Below are 21,184 nucleotides of genomic sequence, written 5' to 3' on the forward strand. Positions count from 1 at the left end.
CAAACATTACTAGTTTAGAGTGTTCAGTTTAGCACTCTAAACTAAGAGCTCAATGGCTAAGTTTAAGAAAAGTAATACTCCAGAAAAAAAGAATGAAGTTTTGCCATTTGCAACAGCAGGGGTGGACTTGGAGGGCATTATGCTAAGTGAAGTCAGTCAGACAGAGAAAGACAAATACTGTATGATGTCACTCTATGTGGAATCTAAAATATACAACTAGTGACTATAACAAAAAGGAAACAGACTCACAGATACAGAGAACAAACTAGTGGTTACCAGTGGGGAGAGGGAAGGGGAGGGACAAAATGGGGTAAGGGTGTTAAAAGGTACAAACTATTATGTATGAAATAAATAAGCTACAAGGATATATTGTACAACATAGGGCATACAGCCAATATTTTATAATAACTATAAATGGAGTATAACCTTTAAAAATTGTGAATCATAATGTTGTACACCTGTTACTTATATGATATTGTACATCAACTATATCTCAATAAAAATTTTTTTAAATAAAAAGTACAAAACTGTTGATACATTAAATGTGTACAATGCTATGATATGAGTCTAACAATTGTTCTTTTTTTTTAGCATCTTTATTGGAGTATTATTGCTTTACAATGGTGTGTTAGTTTCTGCTTTATAACAAAGTGAATCAGCTATACATATACATATATCCCCATATCCTCTCCCTCTTGCGTCTCCCTCCCACCCTCCCTATCCCACCCCTCTAGGTGGTCACAAAGCACCGAGCTGATCTCCCTGTGCTATGCAGCTGCTTCCCACTAGCTATTTTACTTTTGGTAGTGTATATATGTCCATGACACACTCTCATTTCGTCCCAGCTTACCCTTCCCCCTCCCCGGGTCCTCAAGTCCATTCTCTACGTCTGTGTCTTTATTCCTGTCCTGTCCCTAGGTTCTTCAGAACCTTTTTTTTTTTTTTTTTTAGATTCCATTTATATGTGTTAGCATACGGTATTTGTTTTTCTCTTTCTGACTTAACTTCACTCTGTACGACAGACTCTAGGTCCATCCACCTCACTACAAATAACTCAATTTCGTTTCTTTTTATGGCAGAGTAATATTCCATTGTATATATGTGCCACATCTTCTTTATCCATTCATCTGTCAATGGACACTTAGGTTGCTTCCATAACAATTACTCTTATCTTGAATTTGTGTGATAAACTTTTAACCATTATTAAATTTCATGATGTTTTTGTTGACCACTGATGGAATTTATTTTCTATATGCAGATATGTAATTTCATAGATTGTTACAATACAATAAGGCTTAAATGCATACTTGGGTAAGGTGAAAACATATTTTGGAATCCGTTATTATCAAAGAATCTAGAATTCTATAATATGATGAAGGAACCATTCTGTGACACTATTAGCATTACTCATAAATGCTACTACAATCTAGAATTTTCAAGACTCTATACATAGATAGTAGCTTAAGAAAATTACTTTTAAGAACAAATATGCTTAACTACCAGCCTTGGGATTATTAAGTACAAGCAATATTTTAAATTGTATAAAAATGGTGATGCTTATTAATGTCACTTTATGACCAAGATATAATATGTTTAATATGAACAGTTTCTATTTTAATTTTTACAAAAACTATATTACTATTTTAAAACCAATTGTCATTGGCCCTGGTAAAAAGCTAGTAACTTGTGCATCCTGCATACTGTGTTCAGTACATATTCAGTAAGTACTTAGTTGACAAGGAACAGAAGTAAGGAAAATGCCAACAGTCTAATTCTTATTTCTAGATCCACAATGCCAGTAGGACAAGAGGTATACAGCCCTGATTGTAACTTAGAGGGATATAGTTTGCTTCTCTTTAGTCCTTGCACAAAGAAAAAACAGTACAGAGCAGTGGCTCTAAAAGCTTACTTCTAATGAAATACTACTCAGAGCCTCAAAAGAAAAAGAGACAAAAATGGACCTGCTCTGCAGCCACCAACACTCCCCAAGGCAGCTCCCTGAAGAACTTCTTTGACTGGAAAATACAATTTGCAAATTACTAATGTAGTGGACAGGAACACTGGATTAAGAGTCACAAGATCTGGGTGCACATGCTAGATCTTCCAACTACTTGCTGTGCAACAGTTTTCAAAGGTGTTTCTTAACCTCTCTTGGACTCGGCTTTCCTATCCATTATATGGTCCCATATAACTGGTCAGGAGGAAAGTTAGATAAGATGCTGTACATACAAAAGAACCTTGTAAAGTGTGATCTACGATGTAAATATAAAGTATATTATAATTAACGGCCCATATGCTATGCAATAAGTAAAAACACTTTTCCCTCCCTACCCCTCCCCTTCCCAAGACAACTTACTTATTTCACATATAACAAAGGAGTTTAAGGCTATCAAAATGAAAGCCCAAAAGTCAGATTAAAAGGAAAAAGTGGGAAGGGCAGCACATATAGACTTGTTTTCTATGACTTTTCAGGATAATTCAAGTTAAGTTCATCTCCTACAACTTACCCAGAAGAAGGACTCCACCAAAATATCCACTGGTTTTTTATTTTAAATTTCCACTAACCTATTTTTAATAAACATTATTTGCAAGCATTTTTAATCGAAGTACACTATGGACACTCTTTTCTCTAGGCCCACATGAGCTTTCACAATTATTAGGTATGATATCAATGCCCATACCAGATGCCCTCAATCATGAAAAATGAATGATAAGGAAAAAGAATATCATTCATTTGTTAGATACAGACAACTCAAATGATTTAATAAATATGATAAAGCTGCAAAACTTCCTAGGAAAACTATTTGAAAGAGTTGGCACTGAGTCTCTTTAAATATACTATCAGTGATAAAGATTATAGCTCTTTAATTATAACGCCTATACATAAATGCATAGTTTTTGTTATAAATCATGTTACAAAGGTCTTAGACATAAAACTATTTACTTTATCTTTCCTGCAACCTTATATACATAAAAAATTTTGAAAAGTGGTTAGGGGAATTTTTGGTGCACCCTGTGGTGGACTTTTATAAAACCACAGGTTTGAAATGGAGGAAATAGCTCCAGCTTATTTCTCTTGAGTCTTGGTTAAGTCTCTTAACCAGCAAATTGTACGGTTATCGTCCCACAGAAGCTGAAGACTGAAGAAATGTTAAAAGAGCAGTGTTTTACCACCTTGAATGGGCTGCATTTCAGTTGCATTCCAACTGTGTGGGAAGGTAAGAAAGTAATTCAATTCGGGTACAAGCATAATCTCAAAGACCAATGATGATGAACAGCTTACATGTACTCAGACTCTATGCCTATCCCTCTGATGCCCCTCCCACTACCACCTCTGCACTTTTCACCTTTCTGAATGCCAATGGAAAGCCCCTTTAAAGTACTGCTGTAGTGGAAGCAGAAGTTCACACACCAAACTGCTGCACCTTCTTACATAACCAACCCATTATTGAGTAGGGGAATTATGACATCAGCAGTATGTTAGCCAATTACTCTACTAAATAGTTAGTACCCACTGATTCTCACACTCCCATGTCATTGGCTGAATTTCATAAGGATAGCTGCTATATTTTACTATCTTTAATTTGAACTAATTCTGATACAGGCTTGATGCTTGGTAATCTATGAAACAACTATGGATATGAATGTGGCATATGCACTTAGCTGAGTGCCATTTTAGAATGCCCAAGTCAGGCATCATGCAGGGTGACACAAGAGTACCAAAGGGACAGCAAAAGATTAACATATGAGGCTCATATTTGTTTTCATTAGACCACCCTGAGAAGGGCCTAGAAATTTCACATTATAGGAGCCTCAATGCCCTTTCACACTATTTCCTGAGCTAGCTGCTAGTACTTTTCAATGCAGCATGCCTTTAATCCTACTTCGGGTGGGCTGGGGAGGTGGATAGGAGGGAGGCGTTCTCTTGAGGTTTTTATAGCCCCACAGAGAGCTAATAAGCTATCTGAAGCATTTTAAAATATTAACTGTAACCGTATAATGTGAAGAACAGCTCCAATACTGTTTTGTCTTAAACATATACAAGTAGTAAAAGTTCCTTACCATATTAGCTATTGTCAACCATCAAGAAAGGAAAAACCTATCTCAAAATCTCACATTTTAAAAAGTTATTGAAAAAATTCAGACATGAGACCCCGTATTTGACATATTAAAATACTCTATGTTTTGTGTACATTTAGTTCATAATTTATAGAGAACATGGATCAATTACCTCATATTCTTTCCATGAGCCAAACTCAATGTATTCTCTACCATAAAATGCCAGAGTGACCAAGTGGCCTAAAATGTTAAAAGCAAGAAGAATTAGGTTAACATTAAAAATTAATTATTTGATATCTAGAAGATATATGATTATTTTAAATTATTGAATTTGTGGATAAAAATACTAATTACCATACAAATGCATTATTTTTAAAGTATTTCTTTGCATAACTATATTTTTTAAAGTTTCCTATTTAGCCAAAAAAAAAAAAAAAGTTGCATTGATTTTACAGAAAAGGAGAGAGAACTTCTACTTTTCAAAGAATTAGAATTCAAGTAAGCGTATTAATCTAATAATCAGGAAAAATTTAAGTGAGGGAAAATAATGAAGAGAAGAATTCTTTGAAAAAACCTATGCTTTTAAATTGTGAAGATGAGAGACCAGCCAGTTCTGAGAACAGCCTGATATAGAGAAGCAAAAGTGAGACTGGATTAGCAGCTGACATACCTTTGCTCATTCCTTAAAAATAATTAAATAAGATTTATTTCTTAAAAATAAACAAGCAGAAACAACATAAAAACAGGTCACAAACCGGAGAAAATTAATAAGATATACATGATTATTCAGTTTTATGGAAATTTTAAAAAGAAATCTTTGGTTCAGAGACAAATGGGCAATGCTATTTTAAAACTAATGATTTTTACTGGCTAATAAATTAAATTTAGGGTAACACTTACATATAAAAATGTAATTAAGTATATTGTTTATATATGTTCATACCGTTTTTGCCCTAAATTTGGCCCATGATATCAGAGATAAATTTCGTACAAAGTATTCTGATCATTAAGTCAACTGTAAACAGCATCATAGCTGCCTGGCGAGATTTAGTTTTGTTTGTTTTCTTTTTTTCTTTAAAGGTAAAGGTGACATTAAGTGACAGTTGCCATAAATTTTTATGTCGGTCCATTAAACTCAGAAAAATAACAAAGCAAACAGGCACAGCTGAGTATATATGAACAGGGAACAGTCTAAATACACATTTTCGGGGTTACTTGAACATGACAAGACAAGGATCACTAAAGTAATCACAGGTGTTTGCTGTGTATTTAGGCGATTACAAGTCAGATACAGCAAAAATGCAATAATCTACACTAATTAACACACCAGAGTTCTCAGAAAGAACTTGGCAATTTTAACCCTATTATCAGATTTTCCTGTTACCTTATTATCATTATGACATATATTTTCTGACATGAGGTATTATTGTACATATTTATTATAAATTAAGTGACTAAATACTTTATAACAACTTTGAGCAAAATGACTATGAGTTATACATACCCATAATCAGATGTTTCTAAGATAATTCTACCAAGTCCTTTAGCTTGGATTCTCTTCTCCAACCACCCTCACCTGTACTTAACTTGAGTGAATATCAAGTAAGAAAATTCAAGCTAATCTACAGTTATCTGTGTCCTCTACTCCTCTCCAAACAGGTTACAAGTAAAATCTCTTTGAAGACATCTTTCGCCACCTCATTCTGAAACTAACACAATTGCTCGGGATCTCTTCATGTCTTGAATTATTACAAGTTTCTCAGACTCCATATCAGATCACTAATAATACAAATTGTCTTTGCCATTAATCATTTTAACTTTAAGATCCAATTCATTTCTTAAAGCCTGTTCTCATATAATATTATTCAATTACTTATTTAAAAAAGAACTGCAACTATGTTAGGCGCCACACATACAAATATTAAATATAGATGGTCCACACACACAGGTAGCTCACTCACTACCATGCCAATCACAGCAAGATGCTCCCTCCCTCAAAACTCTACACTGACCCCACAAGAACTTATTTTCTTGTTTCTTTCTATATTCTACAATGACTTTCTTCTCATCTCTGGCACAAATAATCCAAGTATCTTCATCTTGCCCTTCAACATTTATTGACTCACTACTATGTGCTTGGCAATATGCTAGAAGTTGATTAGGTATTCAATGCCAAGCAAAACACAGTTTTTTGTATTCAGGTCCCACCTCATCTGCTCCCACGTACTATGCTAACTCTCTCAGTGGCTTTATAATTCTCCTGGTATTCATTTTTTTCACACTCATTTTCTCATACTCCACAACTAATAGTAAACAAATCCTGCTGATTTGTCACCCATGTCAGATGATCCCTTCCAGCACCATCCTGAGACTCAGGCAAAAAGAGTCACTGCCCTGGGCCTTACACTTTAGAGAACCCACTTTGGCTCCCTGGCCAGGTACTTCTTCTTGAAGTGAGAAGTCTGCAGAGTCCAGGGCATGCTCTCTGACTCCTCAGCACTCTACCACAGCAGATTCCCAGGATCCCAAATTTACATACAGAGCCCTGAAGTATCGTCCCCAAGGCAGACAGAGATGCAGGCAAACCCACCTCTAGGCCCAAGGGGCGGTCAAGAGATAGCTTGCAAGGGGTGAGGCAAGGTTGCCTGGGCAATAGGCATGTGGACATGCTATGGCAAAGAACCTAGGATATGGGCAAAAGGAGGTAGACTACAGGAGAAGAACAAGGTGACAGAAGGCCAATTCTCCTTTGGCCACTATATTCTAGAACAGAACTCCTAAAAAAATCTGTAAATGCTAAATGATCATCCACCTCATTACAAAGCCGTATCAGTCAAATTAGGAGGTAGAGCACATTTTATTTAACAGTTAACTGATTTGCAGCATTTAAATATTCAGAAATATAATGAGTGAACTTTCATTTGTACTCTTGCACCCATCAGTGTTAAGGATGGGCCTGGTTTCTACATCCTATTTCTACTTATGGTTCACCAGTTTCAATCTTCATTATAGCCCATCAAATATTATTATAAAAGTAGTGGCAGTAGAAGTAGTAGTAGCAAAAGTAGCATTGATAATACCTCTCACTGAAGGTCCTAGCATAGTACGAGGCACATAACCTTTACTAAACTCTTTCATGCCTTTGTGTTACTTACAACCCAACTAGCTAGTTATCTTCATCTTATCCATGAGCTGAAAATAACAGAGTGGCAGAAGAAGGATCTTAACCAAAGTCTTTCTGAATTAGTAGCCCAGGTTCTTCACCCTATCCTTCCTTTCTGATGATTAAAACAGGTTTACCTGGCTTCAGACCACTCCCTGCTAATCTACACAGATCTGCCAGATTAATCTCCGTAAAAGACCTCTTTCACCTTAACATTTGATCCAGTTTTAAAAATATACACTACTGGTTATGCTCTATCCAGTTAAGTTCCAAATTCTTAGCCTGATTTTTCTTTCAACCCCATCTGCTTCATTATTTCCTAAAAAAACTCTTCAAATTCTTCACAGCAAAATCATACCTTGCCTCTACCTCCCATATGCTTAACCCCTTTTCCACATCCCTCAGCCAATACACCTCCCTAAAAACTTTTAAGATCCATCTCATGCTTTACCTCCTCCCTAAAGACTTCTCTAACTACTCAAGCCCAGAATCTTTTCTCATCCCCAATTTTCTATATTCGCATAATACTGAGAGTCTCTGATCGCTCAACAAGTAAGTAAGCTATGAACTTAGCAGGGTGTCAACCACAAAGGATATGACATACCTTATGACTTCACATCACTTTATGGAGTTCCTCTTGTTGGAAGACACCATAGGGGGAACTAGAAAAGTGGCTCTAAAGACAAAGCACCTGGCTGATAATCCGCCTTGATCATATATTAGCACAGACTTTGCTGTTGAACTTGTACAGTAAAGTAACTACCAGCAGTTCATTTATGATTAGCAGACTTTTTGGTCCCTGAGCCCATTTCGATCTTAAATTTTTTGAGAACACCAAAAAACTTTTGTTTATGTGTATTATATCTAGTTGTGCAATGGCATATATTCAACAGCCAGCTTTCCCTCCTTTACCCTCAAAAATGCCAAATTTGTAGTTTCAACTCATTTCCATGATGTAAATACTCCCAATGTGGCTAGTTTCAAGCTAGCAATGTGACATCTGAATAAAGATTTAAGAAGAGATTAACAACACTGGCTCTCTCGAGCTGGTAAGAATGGGCTTCAGTAGGTCACTACTTATGTCTATCCATTTATCATATTAGAAAACAAAATGTTAGGAAAAAGTCCAAGATGGTGGCATAGAAAGACCCTAAACTCACCTCCTCCCATGGATAAACCAATGCTACAGCTACATATGGAACAATTCCCTATGAAAAAGACCAAAAAATTAGTCAAACAACTTCTGCACAGCAAACAGTAAAAGGGCAAACAGTAAAAAGGCCACATCAAGACAGATAGCAGAGGCAGTCTCACCAAAAACCTCATCACAGTGCGGCAACCCACAACTGGGAGGGATCTCACAAATTCAGACCTTCTCCCTAAAGAGCGAGGGGTTCATGCCCTGTATCAGGCACCCCAACCCTGAGGACCTGCAACAAAGAGACAAGCCTCCAAAACATCTGGCTTTGAAAACAATGAGGCTCATATCCAGGAGACCCATAGGGCTGCAGGGAGCTGAGATACTTCTCTTAAAGGGCTTGAGTGCAGATTCACTCACCCTGGACACCGGCACAAAAGCAGCAGTATGAAAATGCCTAGACTACATGTGAAGAAGATTCATTTGCTAGTCTTAAAAGCATCCACCAGAGGGGCAGAGGCCTGTTGGAACTCTCTAGGGGAGGCAGAGGAGCTGGTTAGTTTTCTGCTCTCCCTCTACCGTGGTAATGCTAGCACGTATGCCCTGACCCTGTGCTCTCCTGTGGCCCTGCAAAAGCTGGTTGGCACACCCCAGCCCTGAGCTCTCCTGCTGCCTCATTAAAGCTGGCAGGCATGGGCAGTATACACAGGGGATTCTCCTTGATCACCTATCTGGCTCTGGTGGCCAAGGGGCTTACATTCTTGGGTCCCACAGGACTGTAACAATAGGAAAGACAGTTGTGGCAGGCTACCATCCCCAAGGCACCAAGAGACAGCAGACTGAAACATACCCCAGATCTTTCAGTGAAAAAGGACAATTTACTTGTCCTATAATTGTATCTTGAGGGGCAGAATTGAGGCTTGCTACACAGAGCTAGAGACTACAAAACTGCGCTCAGGGAACATAGGCTGGGAAACACCATCTTTGTACTGTCCCTTGGCCTTGCTACAGCTCTCTACTACCTCCCAGAAAACAGCTTATACACATGACTGAAGCCCCAATTTTTGCAACTGTTGCCCAAAAGACACCTCCAGGTCTCCAGCAAGGTTTATGATTGCAGTCCCACAGGACTGTATCTATTTGCCTCCTTTAAAAGCTGTCTGAGGGTCTGGCTTCCCATCAGCCTGAAGCTAGGTACTGACTAAGATACTTCCCTTTGGAATACTGATAGATAATGGGTACACCGTCAACAACTGGGAACTATCAGGAATAAATCAGGCTGCTTGGACAATCACAAAGGTTCAACAGACAACCAAGACCTAGGGTGAGGTTGAAAGATACGGTTCCTCTCCTAACACAACGCCACTCCTTCAAGACTGGTAAGGTAGCTGTTTCACCTAATATACAGAAACAAACACAGAGTCGAGCATAATGAGGACACAGAGGAACATGTTCGAAAGGAAAGAACAACATAAAACCTCAAAAAAACAATTTAATGAAAAGGAGATAAGTAATTTGCTTGATAAAGAGTAAAAAAGATAATGGTCATAAAGATGTCCACTGAACTTGGGAGAAGAATGGATAAACACAGTGAGAACTTCAACAAAGAGATGGAAAATATAGGAAAATACCTAACAGAAGTCAAAGAGCTGAAGAATAGGATAACTGAACTGAAAAATATACTAGAGGGGTTCAAACAGACTAGGTGAAGCAAAGAAAGAATGAGTGATCTAGAAGAAAGGGCAGTGGAACTCACACAGAACAACAAAAGGAAAAAGAATTTCAAAAAGTGAAAAAAGGTTACAGGACCAATGGGACAACATCAAACAGACTACCATTTGCATTACAGGGATCCCAGAAGGAGAGGAGAGAAAGAGGCAGAAAACTTATATCAAAAAAAAAAAAGGTTGAAAACTTCCTTAACCTGGGGAAGGAATCAGAAATCCAGGTCCAAGAAGCCTAGAGTTCCAAAAAAGTTGAACCCAAAAAGATTCACACCAAAAAACATTACAATTAAAATGTCAAAAGTTAAAGAGGAAATCTTAAAAGCAGCAAGAGAAAAACAACTTGTTATGTACAAGGGAACCCGCATAAGACTATCGGCACATTTTCAGCAGAAACTTTGCAGACCAGGAGTAGCACAATATATTTAAAGTGCTGAAAGAAAAAAACTTCCAACCAAGGATACTCTGTGTGGCAAGATTACCATTCAGAATTGAAGAAGAAATGTTTTCCAGACAAGCGAAAGCTAAAGGAGTCTATCACCACTAAACCAGCCTTCCAAGGAATGTTAAACAAACTGAAAAAAAGGGCACTAATTAGTAGCAACAACTACAACAAAAACATGTGAAAGTATAAATCTCACTGGTAAAGGTAAATCTATTATAAAGGTAGTGGATTAATCACTTATAAGGCTAATATGAAGATTAAAAGACAAACAAAAGTAAAAATAAATATAACTATAGTAATCAGGTAAGAGGAACACAAAAATAAGTGTGTTTTGTTTAGATTCCTTTCTCATTATTTTTTGGTATCTACCATAGGCTTTTGCTTTGTGGCTACTATGAGGCTCACAAATAACAGCCTATGAAAATAACATTCTATTTTAAGTTCATAACAACTTTAAACAAAACACTAAAGAAAGTCATCAAACCTCAAGAGAGAAGAAAGCAAGAGAAAAAGAAAGGAACAGAGAAGAACTACAAAACAGCTAGAAAACAATTAACAGGAAGGCAGTAAGTACATACCTATTAATAACTACTTAAAATGTAAATAAACTAAACCGCTCCAGTCAAAAGACATAGAGTGGCTGAATGGATACATAAACAAGACCCATCTATCTGCTGCCTACAAGAGACTCACTTCAGATATAAGGACACACACACAAAGAAAGTGAAGGGATGGAAAAAGATATTCCATGCAAATGGAGACCAAAAGAAAGCTGGGACAGCTATACTTACACCAGAAAAAAATAGACTTTTAAACAGCTACTACAATAAAAGAAGGGCATTGGATAATGATAAAGGGGTCAACCCAAAGAGAAGACATAATATTTGTAAATATATATGTGCCCAACATAAGAGCACCAAAATCCAACACAAATATTAACAGACCTAAAGGGTGAAAGTGATGGAAATACAATCATAGTGCAGAACCCTCATAACCCACTTACATAAATGAATACTTCATCCACACAGAAAATCAAGAAACATTACAGGAAGAAAACTGGAAAAATCATAAATATGTGAAGATTAAACACCATGATACTAAACAACCAATGGGTCAATGAAGAAATCAAAAGAGAAATCAAAAAATACCTTGAGACATTTGTATATTTTGGAGATTAATCCTTTGTTGTTTCTTTCGCAAATATTTTCTCCCACTCTCAGGGTTGTCTTTTTGTCTTGTTTATGGTTTCCTTTGCTGTGCAAAAGCTTTTAACTTTAATTAAGTTCCATTTGTTTATTTTTAAAACAATCCAATTAAAAAATGGGCAGAAGACCTAAATAGATGTTTCGCCAAGGAAGACATACAGATGGCCAAGAGGCACATGAAAAGATGCTCAGAGTCGTGGGGCAGGTACGCGCGCTAGCAGCTCGCTCGGGGACACCGGCAGTGGCGGGAGCGGGCTCCGGGGGAGCGAGGGAGTGTGGTGGAGCGGGGCGGGAGAAAGTGGTCGCCCGGAGGACATCGGCGTTCACGCGAGGCGGAGCGGAAGAGTTTGGGTTTTCGTGCGCGCCTTCAAAAACCGCGCCTGCTGTGAGCTGAGGGGTCCGCCCGGAGCCTCCCCTCCTCCGCCCGCCGCCCCGCGCCGAGCTCGCCGGCCCGAGCCAGCGTGGGCGACGTGGGAAGCTCGCTCAACCCGCACCCCGCGCCCGGAGCCGTCCCCCGAGTTCCCATGGCTACGCGGGTGCTGACCATGAGCGCCCGCCTGGGACCCATGCCCCAGCCGCCGGCCCCGCAAGACGAGCCCGTGTTCGCTCAGCTCAAGCCCGCGCTGGGCGCCGCGAACCCGGCCCGCGACGCGGCGCTCTTCCCCGGCGACGAGCTGAAGCATTCGCATCACCACCCGCAGGCGCAGCCCGCGCCGCCGCAGCCAGCGCCGCCGCCCGCCGCCGGCCCGAGACTGCCAGCCGAGGAGCTGGTCCAGACAAGATGTGAAATGGAGAAGTATCTGACACCTCAGCTTCCTCCAGTTTCTATAATTCCAGAGCATAAAAAGTATAGACGAGACAGTGCCTCAGTCGTAGACCAGTTCTTCACTGACAGTGAAGGGTTACCTTACAGTATCAACATGAATGTCTTCCTCCCCGACATCACTCACCTGAGAACTGGCCTCTACAAATCCCAGAGACCGTGCGTAACACACATCAAGACAGAACCTGTTACCATTTTCAGCCACCAGAGTGAAACGACAGCCCCTCCTCCGGCCCCGACCCAGGCCCTCCCTGAGTTCACCAGTATATTCAGCTCCCACCAGACCGCAGCTCCAGAGGTGAACAATATTTTCATCAAACAAGAACTTCCTACACCAGACCTTCATCTTTCTGTCCCTCCCCAGCAGGGCCACCTGTACCAGCTCCTGAATACACCGGATCTAGATATGCCCAGTTCTACAAACCAGACAGCAGTGATGGACACTCTTAACGTTTCAGTGTCGGCCGCCATGGCGGGTCTTAACACTCACACCTCTGCCGTCCCGCAGACTGCCATGAAGCAATTCCAGAGCATGCCCCCTTGCACATACCCCATGCCAAGTCAGTTTCTTTCCCAGCAGGCCACTTACTTCTCCCCATCACCACCAAGCTCAGAGCCTGGAAGTCCAGATAGACAAGCAGAGATGCTCCAGAATTTAACCCCACCTCCATCCTATGCTGCTACAATTGCTTCTAAACTGGCAATTCATAATCCAAATTTACCTGCCACCCTGCCAGTTGCTTCGCAAAACATCCAGCCTGTCAGATACAATAGAAGGAGTAACCCCGATTTGGAGAAACGACGCATCCACTACTGCGATTATCCGGGCTGCACAAAAGTTTATACAAAATCTTCTCATTTAAAAGCTCATCTGAGGACTCATACTGGTGAGAAGCCGTACAAGTGCACCTGGGAAGGCTGCGACTGGAGGTTCGCGCGCTCGGACGAGCTGACCCGGCACTACCGCAAGCACACGGGGGCCAAGCCCTTCCAGTGCGGCGTGTGCAACCGCAGCTTCTCCCGCTCGGACCACCTGGCCCTGCACATGAAGAGGCACCAGAACTGAGCTGCCGCCGCCACCCGCGTGTCGCCTGCCGCCACTCCTCCGCCCGCTTGGCAAAACTCTAAACTGCAGGCTTAACTGTATAGAGAAAAATGAAAACGAAAACAAAAGACTGGAAATGTATATTTTGTATATTTGAGAAAACAGGGAATACATTGTATTAATACCAAAGTGTTTGGTCCTTTTCAGAATCTGGAATGCTTGCTGTAACCTGGCTTCACCCAGGCAGATGCCAATCATCTCAGACAGGCAGCCTCATCTCAGTGCGGATTGGGGGTGCAGGGTGTGTTTGCAGTGTTCTTCCCAAAGCACCACCGTTTAATGTGACAGTGTTGAGTAAACAAGTAAGTTGGCAGGCACAGGAAGTCGGCCGGATTGTGTGTCAAGATGTTACTTGACATCAGAGGAGTTTTTTCAATACTAGGTAATTCTCTAGAGGTGCGCAGCATACCTGGTAATTCCAAATAGCCATTGAACAAATGTGGGGTTTTTGTTTTTTTTTTTTAATATGAGTTGCCTATATTTGCTATTCGAAATTTTGTAAATATGCAAATCAGCTTTATAGGTTTATTACACGTTTTCTAAGGTTCTTTTGGGGAAAAAATCATAAATAATTCTTTTGAAAATAACCATGAATACATTGACAGTTAGAACCTGTGGTAAGATACCTTTTAAAACCTTACCAAATTCATTTCTCTAGGGGGAAGAAATAATAATCATTCAAATGAACTTCAAAAGCAGATTTCATGCACTGATTAAAATCAGATTGTTTATTTTAAATATGAGCGACATTTTATATGAATTCTGAACTCAAGAGCTAAAAAGATAGTTAACGATATTCAGAAATTAAATCTCTTACAATAAGCTGAACAGTATCATTTTTTAAAAAGACAGACTTATGTAGTTTTCACATGGCCATGTTGAGTTTATGATGTAGTTTTCATATATGGAAACATGGAATTTATGATGCAGGTTTCATATATCGAGATGTTTGCTCGTGCAGTACAGTTGGTTAAATGCCAGTTTATGTGGAGTTTGCATGTAATATACAGTGAGACACAGTAATTTTACCTAAATTACAGTGCAGTTTAGTTAATCTATATTGTTAATACTGACTCAGTGTCTGCCTTTAATTATAAATGACATGTTGAAAACTTAAGGAAGTAAATGCTACACATATGCAATATAAAATAGTAATGTGACACCAATGCTGTCAACCAAAGGGCAGAATGAATAAGCAAAATGCCAAAAGCGGTCTTAATTGAAATGAAAATTTAATTTTGTTTTTAAAATATTGTTTATCTTTATTTATTTTGTGGTAATATAGTAAATTTTTTAGAAAATTTTCATAACTTGATAAATTATAGTTTTGTTTGTTAGAAAAGTTGCTCTTAAAAACGTGTAAATAGATGACAAACGGTGTAAATATTTTGTAAGAGGCTTCAAAATGTTTATACGTGGAAACATACCTACAAGAAAAGCATAAGTTGGTTGCTGTTTTGCTTCTTTTTCCCTCTTATTTTTGTATTGTGGTCATTTCCTATGCAAATAATGGAGCAAACAGCTGTATAGTTGTAGAATTTTTTGAGAGAATGAGATGTTTATATATATAAATGACAAATTTTTTTGGAAAATAAAAAGGGCCTAAAAGATTAAAAAAAAAAAAAAAAAGAAAAGATGCTCAACATCACTAATTAGAGAAATGCAAATCAAAACTACAATGAGGTATCACCTCACACCAGTCAGAATGGCCATTATCAAAAAATCTAGAAACGATAAACACTGGAAAGGGTGTGGGGAAAAGGGAACCCTCCTGCACTGTTGGTGGGAATGTAAATTGATACAGACACTATGGAAAACAGTATGGAGGTTCCTTAAAAAACTAAAAATAGAACTACCATATGACCCAGCAATCCCACTACTGGGCATATACCCTGAGAAAACCATAATTCAAAAAGAGATATGTATCACAATGTTCATTGAAGCACTATTTACAATAGCCAGGACATGGAACCAACCTAAATGTCCATCAACAGATGAATGGATAAAGAAGATGTGGCACATATATACAATGGAATATTACTCAGCCATAAAAAGAAATGAAATTGAGTTATTTGTAGTGAGGTGGATGGACCTAGAGTCTGTCATACAGAGTGAAGTATGTCAGAAAGAGAAAAACAAATACCATATGCTAATGCATATATATGGAATTAAAGGAAAAAATGGTACTGATGAACCTAGTTGCAGGGCAGGAATAAAGATGCAGACATAGAGAATGGACTTGAGGACACGGGGTGGGAGGGGGAAGCTGGGGCGAAGTGACAGTAGCATCGACATATACACACTACCGAATGTAAAATAGTTAGCTAGTGGGAAGCAGCAGCATAGCACAGGGAGATCAGCTTGGTGCTTTACAATGTTTTACAATGACCTAGAGGGGTAGGATAGGGAGGCTGGAAGGGAGGCTCAAGAGGGAGGGGATATGGGGACATATGTATGCATATGGCTGATTCACTTTGGTGTACAACAGAAACTAACACAGTATTGTGAAGCAATTATACTCCAATAAAGATCTATTTAAAAAAATCTAAAAAAAAAATACCTTGAAACAAAAAAAATTGAAACACAACTTACCAAACTATATGGGATGCAGCAAAAGCAGTTCTAAGAGGGATGTATGGTGATAATACAAGTCTAGCTCAAGAAAAAAGAAAAATTTCAAACAAGCTAACTTTACACCTAAAAGAACTAGAGAAAGAACAAACAAAGCCCAGAGTGAGTTGAAAGAAGGAAATAACAATGATCAGAGCAGAAATAAACAAAATAGAAGCTAAAAAGACAGTAAAAGAGATTGATGAAACTAAACACTGGTTCTTTGAAAAAATAACCAAAATTGACAAACCGTTAGCTGAATTCTCTTTACCAAGAAAGATAAAGAGGGCTCACAACTAAGGAGGCCGCCTGCCGCAACTAAGACCCAACGCAACCAAATAAATAAATAACTAAATAACTAAATATTTTTTTAAAGAGACAGCTCAAATAAATAGAATCAGAAATAAAAGAGGAGATGATACAACTGATAAACAGAAATACAAAGAATCCTAAGAGACTACTAAGAACAATTATACATCAATAAACTGGACAACCTAGAAGAAATAGATAAATTCCTTGAAACACAGAATCTTCCAAGACTGAATCAGGAAGAGATAAAAAATCTGAATAGACCAATTTCCAGTAAGAAGATTGAATCAGTAATAAAAAATCCCCCAACAAATAAAAGTCCAGGACTAGACGGCTTCTGTGCTGAATTCTATCAATCATTTAAAGAAGGTTCAATAACTATCTTCCTCAAACTCTTTAAAAAAACTTAAGAAAAACCCCTCCAAAACTCATTTCACGAGGCCAACGTTACCCTGATACCAAAACCAAACAAGGACACAACAAAAAAAGAAAATTATAAGCCAATATCCCCGATGAACATAGATGCAAAAATCCTCAACAAAATTTACCAAACAAATTCAACAATACAGTAAAAAGATCATACACCACCATCAAGTGGGATTCCAGGGATGCAAGGATGGTTCAACTTCTGAAAATCAATCAATGTGATACACCACATTAACAAAATGAAGGATAAAAATCATATGAACATCTCAATAGATGCAGAAGAAAGCTTTTGACAATATTTAACATCCATTTATGATAAAAGAAACTCTCAACAAGGTTGTACAGAAGAAGTGTATCTCAACATAATAAAAGCCATATATAACAAGCCCACAGATAAAATCACACTCAGGGGGGAAAAGCTGAAAGCTTTTCCTCTAATGAACAAGACAAGGATGCCCACTCTCACCACTTTTATTCAACATAGTATTAGAAGTCCTAGCCAGAGCAATTAAGGCAAGAAAAAAATAAATAAAAGTCATCCAAGTTGAAAAGGAAGAAGTAAAACTGTCATTATTTGAGGACAGCATGATATAAATATATGGTCTAAAGACTCCACCAAAACATTGTTATAATTTTTAAAAGAATTCAGTAAACTGGCAGGGTACAAAATCAACATACAAAAATGTGCTGCATTTCCATACATTAACACTGAGCTATCTGAAAGAAAATTAAGAAAACAAAACCTTTACAATTGCATCAAGAAGAGTAAAATACCTAGGAATAAATTCAAGAAAGGAACTGAAAGGCCTGTACACTGATAACTAGCAATATAAGATATTGATGAAAGAAGTTGAATGAAATACAAATAAATGGAAGGATATTTCATGCTAACAGATTAGAAGAAATAATATTGTTAAAATGTCCATATTACGTAAAGCAATGTACAGATTCAATGCAATCCCTATCAAAATACCACAGGCATTTCTCGCAGAAACAGAACAATCTGGAAATTTTTATGAAACCAGAAAAGACCCTGAATAGCCAAAGCAATCTACAGAAAGAAGACCAAAGCTGGAGGCGTCATGCTCCCTGATTTCAAACGATATTACAAAGCCATAGTAATCCAAACAGTATGGTATTGGCATAAAAACAAACATATCGTTTAATGGAACAGAACAGAGAGCCCAGAAACAAACCCACCCACGTATAATTAATCTACAACAAAGGATGCAAGAATATACAATGGGGAAAGGACAGTCTCTTTAATAAACTGTGTTGGGAAATCTGGACAGCCACATGCAAAAGAACAAAAACTAGACTACTATCTTACACCATGCACAAATATTAACTCAAAATGCATTAAAAACTTAAATGTGGACCTGAAACTATAAAACTTTTAGAAGAAAACATGGACAATACGTTCCTTGACATCAGTCTTGGTGATGATTTTTTGGATCTGACTCCAAAAGCAAAGGCAACAAAAGCACAAATAAGCAAGTGGGACTACATAAACAAGAAGGATTCTGCACAGCAAAGAAACCATCAACAAAACAAAAAGGCAACCTACAGAATGGGAGAAAATATTTGTAAATCATATATCCAATAAGGGGTTAATGTCCAAAATACATAAACCACTCATACAATTCAACAGCTTAAAAAAAGCAAAAAAACAAACAACAAAAAAACATAAAACAATCAATCCAATGTTAAAATGGGCAGAGGTTGAATATACATTTTTCCAAAGAAGACATACAGATGGCCAACAGGCACATGAAAAGATGCTCAACATTGCTAATCATCAGGGAAATGCAAATCAAACCCACAATGAGATATCACCTCACACCTGTTAGAATGGCTATTACCAACAAGACAAGAAATAACAACTGTTGGCAAGGATGTGGAGGAAAGTGAACACTTATGTACTCTTAGTGGGAATGTAAATGGGTGCAGCCACTATAAAAAACAGTATGGAGGTTCCTCAAAAAATTAAAAATAGAACTACCATATGATGCAACAATTCTACTTCTGAGTATTTAATCTGAGAAAAACAAAAACACTAATTTGAAAAGATATCCGCACCCTATTTTTATTGCAGCGTTATTTACAATAGCCAAGATACAGAAACAACCTAAGTGTCCATCAGTGGATGAATGGATAAAGAAAATGTTGTATGTATAAACAGTGGAATACTACTTGGCCATAAAAAAGAATTAAATCTTGCCATTTGCAAGAACATGAATGTACCTTGAGGGTATCATGCTAAGTGAAATAAGTCTGACAGAGAAAGAGACATACTGTATGACCTCATATGTGGAATCTAAAAAACAAAACAAATGAACAAGCAAAACTCATACAAAAAACAGGATGGTTGGTTGCCAAAGGGGAGGGGGATTGGAGGTGGACAAATGGGTGAAGTGGTCAAGAGGTACAAACTTGCAGTTAAAGAATAAATAAGTCATGGGAATGTAATGTACAAATGGTGACTACAGTCAATAATGCGGTAGTGCATATTTGAAGGTTGCCAAGAGAGTAAATCTTAAAAGTTCTCATCACAAGGAGAAAAAAGAAAAAAACTTTTTGTAACTTTGTATGGGACGGATGGTAACCAGGCTTACTGTCCTGATAATTCTTCAGTGTATACAAATATCAAATCATTATATGGTACACCTAAAACTAATATGTTAGCTGTCAATTATACGTGAACAAATAATGTAATAAATATTTACTAATTTGAAAATGACAGAAATAAAACCACTGCATCTTATAATAGTCATAATTTTATGAAATATATCTAAATTTCCAAGAAAAAACAATTTTATGAGAAGAGTGGCACCGTTTTACAGTTGAAACTTCTTTAACGTATTGATTAATAGAAGACAATTGGCTTCTCAGGTCTACTTCGGCACTCAAATTGCTGTTTTGTTTGAAATATATGAAGTAAATGCAGCCTCACACAGATACTTAGTTGAAAAGGAAGGACTTCCTGGTGACCCCTGGGGTCCTCCACTCACACTTCGAGCAGCATTCATATACAGTATACATTATGCACAGAAGACCCTAGTGCGAAAAGACCCTACCAATAGTGAGAGTCTGGACTAGTTTGATAGTTTAATTAGTTTTTCTCACCTAGCAATTATCTCAATATAAAGAATTCTAACTTTAGACTGCACTGAAAAGAAAGTTTATGCTATTTTGTGTGTATATTTACATACATATATGTATGTAAATATATATGCATACATATTATATTTCCCAATTCAACAACTCAAAGTGCTAAGAATATCAAGGAAAAAATGATAACTATAAAGTAAAAACTTAATTTGCAGGAGAAAAAATTTTATGCAGAGAATATTTATGAAGCTCATGTATGAATCTTCACTGAGCTGGACATAATCTTCAATTAAGCATAAAAGGTAAAATTATCTTCTACATTTTCACAAGTGGACAATGGTAGCATATGTACAAGATGACAAATCAGAGTTACATATTCATTGATTTAAAAAAATAGCTTCTGTGAAAAGAGAATTATATTTTGGTTAACTCTTAAATTTTAGATTTCCCAATTTAATGTTTTTAGCAATACTTCTTCAAACTGATATTGTTAAACAGTTTAACAATATAAGCACATAAGTCATACTCAAGAAAAAATTTGTTAATTTAAAATTTACATAACTACAGGTAATAGCCCGTTGGTTTTATCTGACAAACTATATTCTTAACAGTAAGTGCTATTTTCCCTTGGCTCTAAGTATCACTGTAGCCTGGTATTCTTTTCCCTTTTAAAAATATCAAGGCAAAGTTAAGTATGTTCTGTACCTCCACCTTTACTTAAGCTTAGGCTGGAATTACCTTCTTCAAAAAACTGAAATAGGATAGCTATTGCCTAAACCAGTTTAATCCCACTAGCTACTTCAAACTATTATATTTCAAACCACGTCTATTCTTTTGCAAATATTATCTTCTCATTACATTAAATGCCTTTGTGATCCCTTTAGCAACAACAGTATATATTAAAATTTAAACTATATTTTTGTAAGTCAAGGGTGAGCATATTGAACATTTTTTCAAGGGCAGGCCAAAAAGTACCAAAGGTAATCAGATTTTTATGAGACTCCACTGTTGCTTTACTTTTCAGCAGAAGCCACTGATACTCATTTTCGGTTTTCTTTTATCAACA

General features: G+C 37.6%; 1 protein-coding gene and 1 pseudogene across 3 annotated transcripts in view; one reads left to right on the top strand and one right to left on the bottom strand.

Moving 5' to 3' along the window:
• RFX3 (regulatory factor X3) overlaps positions 1-21,184 on the bottom strand; it is a 297,517-nt gene that overhangs the window by 248,770 nt on the left and 27,563 nt on the right. The window contains exon 2 of one of the 3 annotated variants that reach the window (XM_068552215.1): positions 4,232-4,299. The exons of the other annotated variants lie outside the window; for them this stretch is intronic. The gene's annotated coding sequence lies outside the window, so the exon portion shown is untranslated. The remainder of the gene's footprint in view (positions 1-4,231; positions 4,300-21,184) is intronic. 3 annotated transcript variants of the gene reach the window in all.
• LOC137770199 (Krueppel-like factor 5 pseudogene) lies at positions 12,259-13,957 on the top strand (annotated as a pseudogene).

This window comes from Eschrichtius robustus, chromosome 10, assembly GCF_028021215.1.
Source record: "Eschrichtius robustus isolate mEscRob2 chromosome 10, mEscRob2.pri, whole genome shotgun sequence".
NCBI classification, from domain to species: domain Eukaryota; kingdom Metazoa; phylum Chordata; class Mammalia; order Artiodactyla; family Eschrichtiidae; genus Eschrichtius; species Eschrichtius robustus.